The sequence below is a fragment of the Bubalus bubalis genome, chromosome 1 (genome assembly GCF_019923935.1).
Source record: "Bubalus bubalis isolate 160015118507 breed Murrah chromosome 1, NDDB_SH_1, whole genome shotgun sequence".
Taxonomy (NCBI): domain Eukaryota; kingdom Metazoa; phylum Chordata; class Mammalia; order Artiodactyla; family Bovidae; genus Bubalus; species Bubalus bubalis.
In genome coordinates, this window is record NC_059157.1 from 3,639,331 (window position 1) to 3,650,754 (window position 11,424).

The following is an 11,424-nucleotide window of genomic DNA, read 5'->3' on the forward strand; positions in this document are numbered from 1 at the left end:
GCGCCCGGCTCACCTGTCGGTTCAGGGGCTCCTCGAGTTCTCGGTGAACCCCGGGCGCCCCGTCTCAGACTTTCCTGCACAGCAAGCAGCGCTTGCGTCTTCGATCCTAACCAAAGAGTAAGTTTTTGTAGTAGAAGTGTAAAAGAGTGTAAAACGTTTGCTGTTGATTCTCTCATCGCCTCACCTACATCCTTTCAATTTTACTCCAGCCCTCAAGGAATTCAGAGAAACTTTTTATCATGTGAAACCAAAACTTCCAGCTACTGTCATTTTCCAATGCTCTTAGCTGGTGATGTCAGAAGAATCTTACAGGAAACACGCAGACGCCTGCAACCCGTATCTTACCATCGTCATTCGGTACTTCTTACACGTCTGTCCACCCTTCCATTCACCCACCGATCGTGATTTTTTAAAGATCATTTTATTTATTTTTGGCGGTGCTGGCTCTTGGTTGCAGAGGGCGGGGCTCCTCTCTATTTGCGGTGCGTGGGCTTCTCGGTGCCGCGGACCCCCTCGCTGAGGAGCGCACGCTCTGGGGCTCGGGGACTTCAGCAGTTGTGGCCCCCAGGCTCTAGAGCACCGGCTTGGTGGTTAGGACGCCAGGCTTAGCTGCTCCACGGCATGTGGGATCTTCCTGGATCAGGATTGTGACCCCGTGTCTCTTGCATTGGCACGTGGATTCTTTACCCACTGAGTTACCAGGGAAGCCTCATCTATTACAAAAATACTTTAATAAAGTAAACTGCAGTCACCAGGAAGCTGCCCCCTAAGATTTTCAGCTTGCATACAGTTTGCTAGAGGTGAATATTAATTCACAGTTTGTTCCTTTGATGTAAAATTTACAAGGAAACGCACACATCTTCAGATACAGCCTCCACTCTGCGTGACAGGCTTTCTGCCCCTGCAACCCCAAACCCAGCTGAGACGGAACGTTACCATCACCCCCAAAGTCTCCTTGTACCCCTTTCCAGACAATCCCCGCTGCTAAGGAGACAATAACTATTGCTCTGATCTGTATGTTGCTGCATAGTATCCCTTTGCAGGGGTGTACCGGTTTATTTTTCCTATTGATGAATATCTGGGCTGTTTCCAGTTTGGGGTTATTATGGATAAAGCTGGTTAGGAGCACTCCTTTGTATTTGCATAGCTCTACAGAATGACTTGATCCTGGCCTAGAATTCGAGTTAGGTTCCAAGAGTGCAGGAAGCAGCACATAGTACAGTAAGCCTCCTACGTACAAACGAGCTCCATTCTGAGAGTACATCCATAAGTCCAACTTGTTCCTAAGGCCAACAGAGTTAGCCTAGGTACCAGCTACCACAGTCAGCTATATACTGCTGCTTTTACATTTGCTTCTGGACATCCTGGGCTTGAAATGAAGATACTGTGCTACTTTACTCTGGACAACACTGTACAGCAAGTACACAAACACAGCCACTCGCAGCGGACGCACGCGGGTGACAGCGCACACCAGACACGAGTGCCGAGAAGCGACTGGACATGAGAGTGCGACTTCACATCTGTGAAAATCCGAAACTTGAAGGTTCGTATCTAAAGGACTTCCTGTATGAGAAACAGATTAAAATCCTGAATTAGTCCTTTCTGTTTGGGGTCTCATGGAAAGAGCAGTGCATCAACTAGAAGATACTTAAGACCTACCTAAACGGGATGAAAGCAAGAAGGATATTTGTTACTTATTTCCTGCATAAGACCTCTGGAGGCAGGGCAGTTCCAGGCTGGTTCCGTGGCTCCAAGTGCCATCAAGAACTCGAGAGCACCCCTCACAGCCATTAGATAGTGGCTGTTTGTTGTTCGTCAAACAAACAGAAAAACAGAAAAAGAAAATAGTGTTGTTAAAGATGTGACGCTTCGGAACCACTGTGCACTGTGGGTGTTAATGTTAGGTGGTGCAGCTGCTGTGGAAATGGTATGGCAGTCCTTCACACTTTTAAAATAGGATTACCGTATGATCCAGCAATGCCAGTTCTGGGACTGTACCCCCGAAGAATTGAAGGCAGCGTCTTGAAAAAGTATTTGTACATCCAGATTATAGCAGCCTTATTCATGGTAGCCAAAGGGTGGAAGCAGCCTAAGTGTTCACTGACGTCTGAATGGATGCACAGCTCGTGGTTTATGTGTATGTGATGGGAATACAAGACAATTATAATTTTATATAATTTTATTATAATTTTATATAATTTTATTATAATTATAATTTTATATAATTTTACATTATAAAACACATTATATGTATGTGATGGGAATACTATTCAGTCGTAAAAAAGAAAAATTCTGGTACATCCCACATCTAGGATGAACCTTATGCCAAGTGAAATAAGCCAGTTATAAAAGGACAAATACTAAATAATTCCACTTATATACTTGGAGTGGTCACATTCACAGAGACAGAAAGTAGGAAGTAGAATGGTGTTTGGGGATGAAGGGTCGGGGTGGGGTAGGATGCTGAGGTATTTCAGAGCTTCAGTTTTGCAAGATGAGAAAAGTTCTGGAGACAAAATCATAATTGAGAAAGATACATGCACCCCTTCGTTCATAGCAGCACTCTTCACAGTAAACATAGAAATCACCTGGATGCCCACTGGCAGATGAGTGGATAAAGGAGATGTGGTGCATCTGTACAATGGAATATTACTCATCCAAAAAAAAAGAACGAAACGATGCCAGGTGCAGCACCACGGATGGACCTCGAGATTATCATACTAAGTGAAGTCAGAGAAAGACAAACACCGATATCACTTACATGTGGATTCTAAAATACGACACAAATGAACCTATCTATGACACAGAAATAGACTCACAGACATAGAGAACAGACTGCTGTTGCCAAAGAGGGGCAGGGGAGGGATGGAGTGGGAGGCTGGGTCAGCAAATGTGACCTACTTATACAGGAGGGACAAAGTCCTACTGCAGAGCACAGGGCACTATATTCAGTAACCCGTGGTAAACCACAGTGGAAAGAATATGAAGAAGAATGTCTGCATCTTTATAACTCAGTCACTGCTGTACAGCAGAGATTAACACAACATTGTGAAGCAAGTACACTTCAGAAAATGGGTAAGAAAACAGTTCTGGAGACTGGTTGCACAATGATGTGATGGTACTCAACACTACTGAACTATATGCTTGAAAATGGTTAATTTTATGATATGTGTCTTTTGTCACAATTAAAACAACAAAAGAAGTGTCTTTGTCATCTTGTGCATGTTTGTAACATTGCACGTGGGCACCTTGTCAGGCATCACGGCAGAATCACTATGTCCAGAGGAGAAGAGGAGAAACCTTCCTCTTGTGTATGAGGGGAAATTTCTTACAGGAGGAGGTCCCCGCAGACTATGTGTCTCAGCTGCCACTGGCCAGTTGGGTCTCATTTGGCAAGAAAACCTGGAAAACAAACATATATACAGGGTCTTTGACTCTCTGTGGAGAGCAGCAGGCTCTCCTGGAAAGAACAAGGGGCTGGGGGGCGGCTGTGGGTAGGAAACCAACAGTACCGGCGTCTGCATGGAGGCCTATTAGGGCAGAAGGCCCTCCTTTGCGAGCGCATGGACGACGGCCACGGTTGGCGGCGACCGGCCCAGCCTCCCTGTGGATGCAGGAGTGATGCTCTTTTGTTGCTGTGGTGCAGTTGCTAAGTCGTGTCCAACTCTTTATGACCTCATGGACTGCAGCCTGCCAGGCTCTCCTGTCCTTCACTCTCTCCTGGAGCTTGCTCAGATTCATGTCCATCAAGTTGATGATGCTATCTAACTATCTCATCCTCTGCTGCTCTTTGCATCAGGTGGCCAAAGTACTGGAGTTTCAGCTTCAGCATCAGCCCTTCCAGTGAATATTCAGGGTTGATTTCCTTTAGGATGGACTGGTTGGATCTCCTCGCAGTCCAAGGGACTCTCAAGAGTCTGCAACACCACAGTTCAAAAGCATCAATTTTTCAGTGCTGTTTTCTTTGTGGCCCAAGTCTCATATCCATACTTGACCACTGGAAAAACCATAGCTGTGACTATACGGACTTTTGTTAGCAAAGTGATGTCTCTGCTTTTTCAATACTCTGTCTAGGATGGTGCTCTTGGCTTGCTGCTAATAAACACAGGACTGAGGCAAAAGTACAAATGAAGGCCGCTAGCCTGTTCCCTGTTTTCTGCACTCCTGCTTTCATTCCATAGCAAGAGAAGCTTTTTTTTTTTTAAAGGAATTTTGTGACCCTGCTGACTTCACACTGGTGTCTTGAAATTGGCCCCAGTAGGAATGTTGATACTGTGGAAATCAGTAATACTACAGATTAGGGCTCCTTCCATCCCAGATAGCAACGCACTGCTCAGAGCTTTGGATACTGGCTGTGCGGTTCGACGACTACAGCCAAGGAAGGCTTGTGCAGGCCCTTGAAGGGCAGGGGGCTCAGATCTGGAGATGATCTAGAAGTGGGCGCCCTTGCAGGGGAGGGGCCAGAGGAGGGACTGGCTTGGGCCTTCTGAAGTATGACTTGGGGCCAGGGCCCAGAGTCACCTGGGCTGTAGGGAGGTCAAGAGAGGGCGATCCTTCTGTCCCCTCCCTCCAGCCCACTGTCTCTGGCTGGACGGGGCAACACCTCCTGATGGCCTTCTCAAGCCGGTGTGATAATAGGGAGGAACAACTCTGAGTCCACATGAGCTCTGCTTCTTTTATTGGAGTATAATTGCTTTATGATGTTGTGTTAGTTTCTGCTGTGCAATGAAGTGAATCAGCTATATGTACACGTAAATCCTCTCCCTCTTGAGCCTCCCCCCACCCCCTCCCCACCCCTCCAGGTCATCACAGAGCACCAAGCTGAGCTTGCTCTGCTTTACAGCAGGTTCCCACTAGCCGTTTTACATACAACTGTATACGCGTCACTTCCAGTCTCCCAATTCCTCCGCCCCTCCGTTTCCACACATCCATTCTCTACATCCACATCTATTCTTGACCTGAAAATAGGTTCATCTGTACCATTTTTCTAGATTCCACATACATGTGTTAATCTACAGTATTTGTTTTTCTCTTTCTGACTTACTTCACTCTGTATGACAGACTCTAGGTCCATCCATGTCTCCACAAATGGCACAATTTCATCCCTTTTTATGGCTCAGTAATATTCCTGTGTGTGTGTGTGTGTGTACCACACCTTTATCCATTCATCTAACCTTTGTATTCTATCACTTTTGCTTTAGGTAAAGAATGTTGCCTAGAGCCTGAAATAGACAGGACAGCCCATTCTCAAGGCTCTGACCTTTAAGGGTATAACACTTTTCCATTTGTATAGCAATAAAAATTTCAGAACGGAGAATAGTATTTGTCTTGGTGGAGGGCTACAGGAACATCGTGGCCAGCCCTACATGGACAGCTGCAAGAACAAAGGATTCCTACACAAAGAAATTTGCAGAAACCAACTGTGCCCCTTCCTCACCTTGCCTTTAAAAATGCTTTGCAGAAACCTTTGGGGAGTTCAGGATTTTGGGGGGCATGAGCTCTCTGTCTCCTTGCATGTTCCTGCGATAAACCTTTCTCTGCTCCGAACTCCGTCGTTTTGGTTAGTTTGGCCTCACTGTGTGTTGGGCACATGAGCTGGGGTTCGGTGGCACAGGGAGGACCGAGCTCAGTCCCCATCTGCCCCTCCGATGACCTTGTCAATGCAGGGAGGACTGCTGGTCTTACTGCTCAGAACCAAGACTCGCTCATGGCCGGGTTGTAGGAATAGACATGGCTGCCGTGTCCTCAGGATTGAGACGCCGGACCTTTGTGGCTGTGACCACCCCTGGGACGAGCACACCCAGGCAGCCCACCTCCTGTTCCTGCACCCGAGTGACGCTCAGGCTTGAGAACTTCCCATTTTAGACTCAAGGGAGGGAGCAAGAGGCCTCCTATCTTGACTCTGCCTGACTAGAGATAGACTTAATTTTGACTTTGTACCCCTAAGACAGTGGTTCTTCAGACACAGTCCTCAGACTGGCAGCACCAGCATCACCTGAGAACGTGTGAGAAATGCAGATTCCAGGGAACTCCTTGGTGGTCCAGTGGCTAGGACTCTGCACGTTCGCTGCCCAGGGCTTGGGTTCCATCCCTTGTTGGGGAACTAAAACCCCGCAGAGTGGCATCAGATCATATCAGATCAGATCAGTCACTCAGTCGTGTCTGACTCTTTGCGACCCCATGAATCGCAGCACGCCAGCTCTCCCTGTCCATCACCAACTCCTGGACTTCACTGAGACTCACGTCCATTGAGTCAGTGATGCCATCCAGCCATCTCATCCTCTGTCGTCCCCTTCTCCTCCTGCCCCCAATCCCTCCCAGCATCAGAGTCTTTTCCAATGAGTCAACTCTTCGCATGAGGTGGCCAAAGTACTGGAGTTTCAGCTTTAGCATCATTCCTTCCAAAGAAATCCCAGGGCTGATCTCCTTCAGAATGGACTGGTTGGATCTCCTTGCAGTCCAAGGGACTCTCAAGAGTCTTCTCCAACACCACAGTTCAAAAGCATCAATTCTTCGGCGCTCAGCCTTCTTCACAGTCCAACTCTCACATCCATACATGACCCCAGGAAAAACCATAGCCTTGACTAGACGAACCTTTGTGGGCAAAGTAATGTCTCTGCTTTTCAATATGCTATCTAGGTTGGTCATAACTTTCCTTCCAAGGAGTAAGCGTCTTTTAATTTCATGGCTGTAGTCACCATCTGTAGTGATTTCGGAGCCCAGAAAAATAAAGTCTGACACTGTTTCCACTGTTTCCCCATCTTTCCCATGAAGTGGTGGGACCGGATGCCATGATCTTTGTTTTCTGAATGTTGAGCTTTAAGCCAACTTTTTCACTCTCCACTTTCACTTTCATCAAGAGGCTTTTTAGTTCCTCTTCACTTTCTGCCATAGGGTGGTGTCATCTGCATATCTGAGGTTATTGATATTTCTCCCGGCAATCTTGATTCCAGCTTGTGTTTCTTCTAGTCCAGCGTTTCTCATGATGTACTCTGCATATAAATTAAATAAATAGCGTGACAATATACAGCCTTGATGAACTCCTTTTCCTATTTGGAACTAGTCTGTTGTTCCATGTCCAGTTCTAACTGTTGCTTCCTGACCTGCATACAAATTTCTCAAGAAGCAGATCAGGTGGTCTGGTATTCCCATCTCTTGAAGAATTTTCCACAGTTTATTGTGATCCACACAGTCAAAGTCTTTGGCATAGTCAATAAAGCAGAAATAGATGTTTTTCTGGAACTCTCTTGCTTTTTCCATGATCCAGCGGATGTTGGTAATTTGATCTCTGGTTCCTCTGCCTTTTCTAAAACCAGTTTGAACATCAGGAATTTCACGGTTCACGTATTGCTGAAGCCTGGCTTGGAGAATTTTGAGCATTACTTTACTAGCATGTGAGATGAGTGCAATTGTGCAGTAGTTTGAGCATTCTTTGGCATTGCCTTTCTTTGGGATTGGAATGAAAACTGACCTATTCCAGTCCTGTGGCCACTGCTGAGTTTTCCAAATTTGCTGGCATATTGAGTGCAGCACTTTCACAGCATCATCTTTCAGGATTTGGAATAGCTCAACTGGAATTCCATCACCTCCACTAGCTTTGTTCGTAGTGATGCTTTCTTTTCTTTTTTTTTTTTTAATTTTATTTTATTTTTAAACTTTACATAATTGTATTAGTTTTGCCAAATATCAAAATTAATCCACCACAGGTATACATGTGTTCCCCATCCTGAACCCTCCTCCCTCCTCCCTCCCCATTCCATCCCTCTGGGTCGTCCCAGTGCACCAGCCCCAAGCATCCAGTATCGTGCATCGAACCTGGACTGGCAACTCGTTTCATACATGATATTTTACATGTTTCAATGCCATTCTCCCAAATCTTCCCACCCTCTCCCTCTCTCACAGAGTCCATAAGACTGTTCTATACATCAGTGTCTCTTTTGCTGTCTCGTACACAGGGTTATTGTTACCATCTTTCTAAATTCCATATATATGCGTTAGTATACTGTATTGGTGTTTTTCTTTCTGGCTTACTTCACTTCGTAGTGATGCTTTCTAAGGCCCACTTGACTTCACATTCCAGGATGTCTGGCTCTAGGTCAGTGATCACACTATCGTGATTATCTGGGTTGTGAAGATCTTTTTTGTACAGTTCTTCTGTGTATTCTTGCCATCTCTTCTTAATATCTTCTGCTTCTGTTAGGTCCATACCATTTTTGTCCTTTATCGAGCCCATCTTTGCATGAAATGTTCCTTTGGTATCTCTGATTTTCTTGAAGAGATCCCTAGTCTTTCCCATTCTGTTGTTTTCCTCTATTTCTTTGCATTGATCGCTGAAGAAGGCTTTCTTATCTCTTCTTGCTATTCTTTGGAACTCTGCATTCAGATGTTTATATCTTTCCTTTTCTCCTTTGCTTTTCGCTTCTCTTCTTTTCACAGCTATTTGTAAGGCCTCCCCAGACAGCCATTTTGCTTTTTTGCATTTCTTTTCTATGGGAATGGTCTTGATCCCTGTCTCCTGTACAATGTCACGAACCTCCATCCATAGTTCATCAGGCACTCTATCTATCAGATCTAGGCCCTTAAATCTATTTCTCACTTCCACTGTATAATCATAAGGGATTTGATTTAGGTCATACCTGAATGGTCTAGTGGAGTGGCATAGTACGGCCAAAAAAGGAAAAAAGAAAGGTAGGTTCTAGAGTCTCCCCTAGATCTCCTGGACCAGAAACCCTAGCTGGGACCTACCAGTCTGCGTCAAGAAATCCTCCAGGCGGCTCTGCAGCAGTTGAATGAGCACTGCTGCTCAGCAGCCCACTCCAGTCTTCCTGCCTAGAGAACCCCCTGGGCGGAGGAGACTGGTGGGCTACAGTCCTTGGGGTCACATGGAGTCGGACACCACCAAAATGACTTAGCACAGCACAGCTCTAGAATACAGTCTGGTGCATTAGTTTGCAGGGCTGCTGAAACAGAGCATGACAGACTGGGTGGCAACCCACAGAAGCTTCCTTCTCACGGTTCCGGAGGCAAGACCAAGATCCAAGTGTGTGCAGGCGTGGTTCCTTCCGTGGCTGTGAGGGGAGGATCTGACCGGCCGCTCCTGGGGACTCTAGACGGCCGTCCACTCCCTGTGTCTTCATGCCAGCTTCCCTCTGTACTTGGCTGTGTCTGAAGTTCTCCTTCATGTAAACATACCAGTCAGATTGGATTAGGCTCTACCCTAATGACTTTGCTTTCATTTGATTTCGTCTTTAAGGATCGTATCTTCAAATACAGTTACATTCAGAGGTACTGGGGGTTAGGACTGAATGGATGAATTTTTGGGGGGACATGATTCATCCCATAGCACTTGGGAAAACTTGTCATGTAATTTATGTATCTATCCCCCCCTCAACCCCCCAATTCCCCAAATTCGAGCTTGTAGAGGTCAGAGGGCTTCCCAGGTGGTGCTAGTGGTAAAGAATCCGCCTGCCAATGCAGAAGGCACAGGAGATGCAGGTTTGATCCCTGGGTCTGAAAGACCTCCTGGAGGAGGAAATGGCAACCCCCTCCAGTATTCTTGCCTGGAGAATTCCATGGACAGAGGAGTCTGGTGGGCTCAGTCTAGGGAGCCACAAAGAGTTGGACACGACAGAGCGACTGAACACACACAGCACACAGAGGTCAGAGACGGTCTTGGTTTTTTGCGGTTTTATTTTTTGGCCCCACCACGTGATATACAGGATCTTAGTTCCCCAACCAGGGATCAAACCCACATCCTGTCCAGTGGAAGTGCAGCATCTTAACCACCAGACCACCATGGAAGTCCTTCCCTGTTCTTACAGCTCTGTGCTGTGCTGTGCTTAGTCACTCAGTCATGTCCGACTCTTTGCAACCCCATGGACTGCAGCCCGCCAGGCTCCTCTGTCCTTGGGGATTCTCCAGACAAGAGTACTGGGGTGGGTTGCCATTCCTTCCTCCAAGGGATCTTCCCGACCCAAGAATCGAACTGGGGTCTCCTGCATGGCAGAGATTCTTTACCAACTGAGCCAGCAGGGAAGCCCTCTTAAAGCTATAGTGTCTTACAAAATGCCCCAATAGTCTTTAAATAAAGGTTGTTTAAATTGGTTGACTATTGGTGGAGGAGATTTTTGATGTTTTATTGGGATTATAATCTAAAAAAACATACTTCTTGGTGTGCAGAGCACACATGTCGAAGGGTCTTAGACGTTTTCAAGGCGGTCTCCTGAAGGCACTTGTTGGGTGAGGTCTGACCTCTGCCTGTGGACATGGATCTCTGAATTGCCTAATCCCGCTCGCCTTAGTGCAGTGTGTGTGTGTATACAGTGGGCGCCTTCTTCTGGGGCCATCACAGAGGCTTGACATTTAACTCTCTCAGAAACTTGTTTGTTTTCTTCTTTTCTGAGAGCTTTTTTTTTTTTTTTCTGAGAGCTTTTGAAAGAAAAAAGAAAAAAAAAAATAGCCCTGCTTCATTCACACATGGCCAAGGATTCTAGCTGTTTTTATTTTTCAGCACTCAAAGCCAGTTGGTAATAAACAGATAATTGTCACTGAGAGGTAGCACACTTTATTTGCTAGGGATTTTCTATTGTTGCTTTTCATTTAGTTGACAGCAGAATTACAGGTTGCCATGGTAACCTATCTGTTGGCCAAACTGCCCGGGTCTTAAAGACATAGACACCACATTTGGTTTTATTCCGTAGAGTGCACATTGTTGTAAAACGGAGCAGAGCTAGGCAAATGTGGATTTAGGGCAGCCATCCTATCCTGCTCCCTTCTCTCTCCTTCCCTTCCCTCTCATGGTTTCCGTGTTTCCCAGGCCCCTGAATAGCCTAGTGTTAGAAACTGTATAATGTGGTCTCCGGAGTTCCTTCAGGAAACAACCAGTTTGCTGTCTCCAGGCAGGCCTGTTACCTCTGTTGGTAGATACTACGTGGGAGCTAAGGCGTTTTGGGGGCGGCTGGCGTGGAGGTATTAAACTCCAGCTCCAGTCCAAGGCTGGACACATGATAAACTTCTGTGACCACACTTCTTTCATTCAGGTAGGACATAAAAGAAGGATCCAGAGAAGAAAAAGAAGAGTTCTTGAGACATTTTCCCACTCAGGGGAGCCAGAACTGCCTGGTGGATCTGGGGACCCGTTCTCGGCCACACCAAGAAACTGAATTAGCCAGCTAGGCTTGAGAAAACACTGGGACTTCTGGCAACTGCTCTCAATAGACTGCTTTGCCCGCAGTCACATGTGTCATGTCACAAAGCTAATTATAAGAGATCCCGAGAGCCAAGGGGAGACTGAACCGTCTGATAAGCTAATTCCAGGAGGGGATGAAGAATGAAAGAATAAAACCACATCCATTCCTAAATCCCACCTTCTCTGTAGAAACTGTAATTGCCCGAGGGCTGCTGGCTATGGAAGTTTAGATTTTC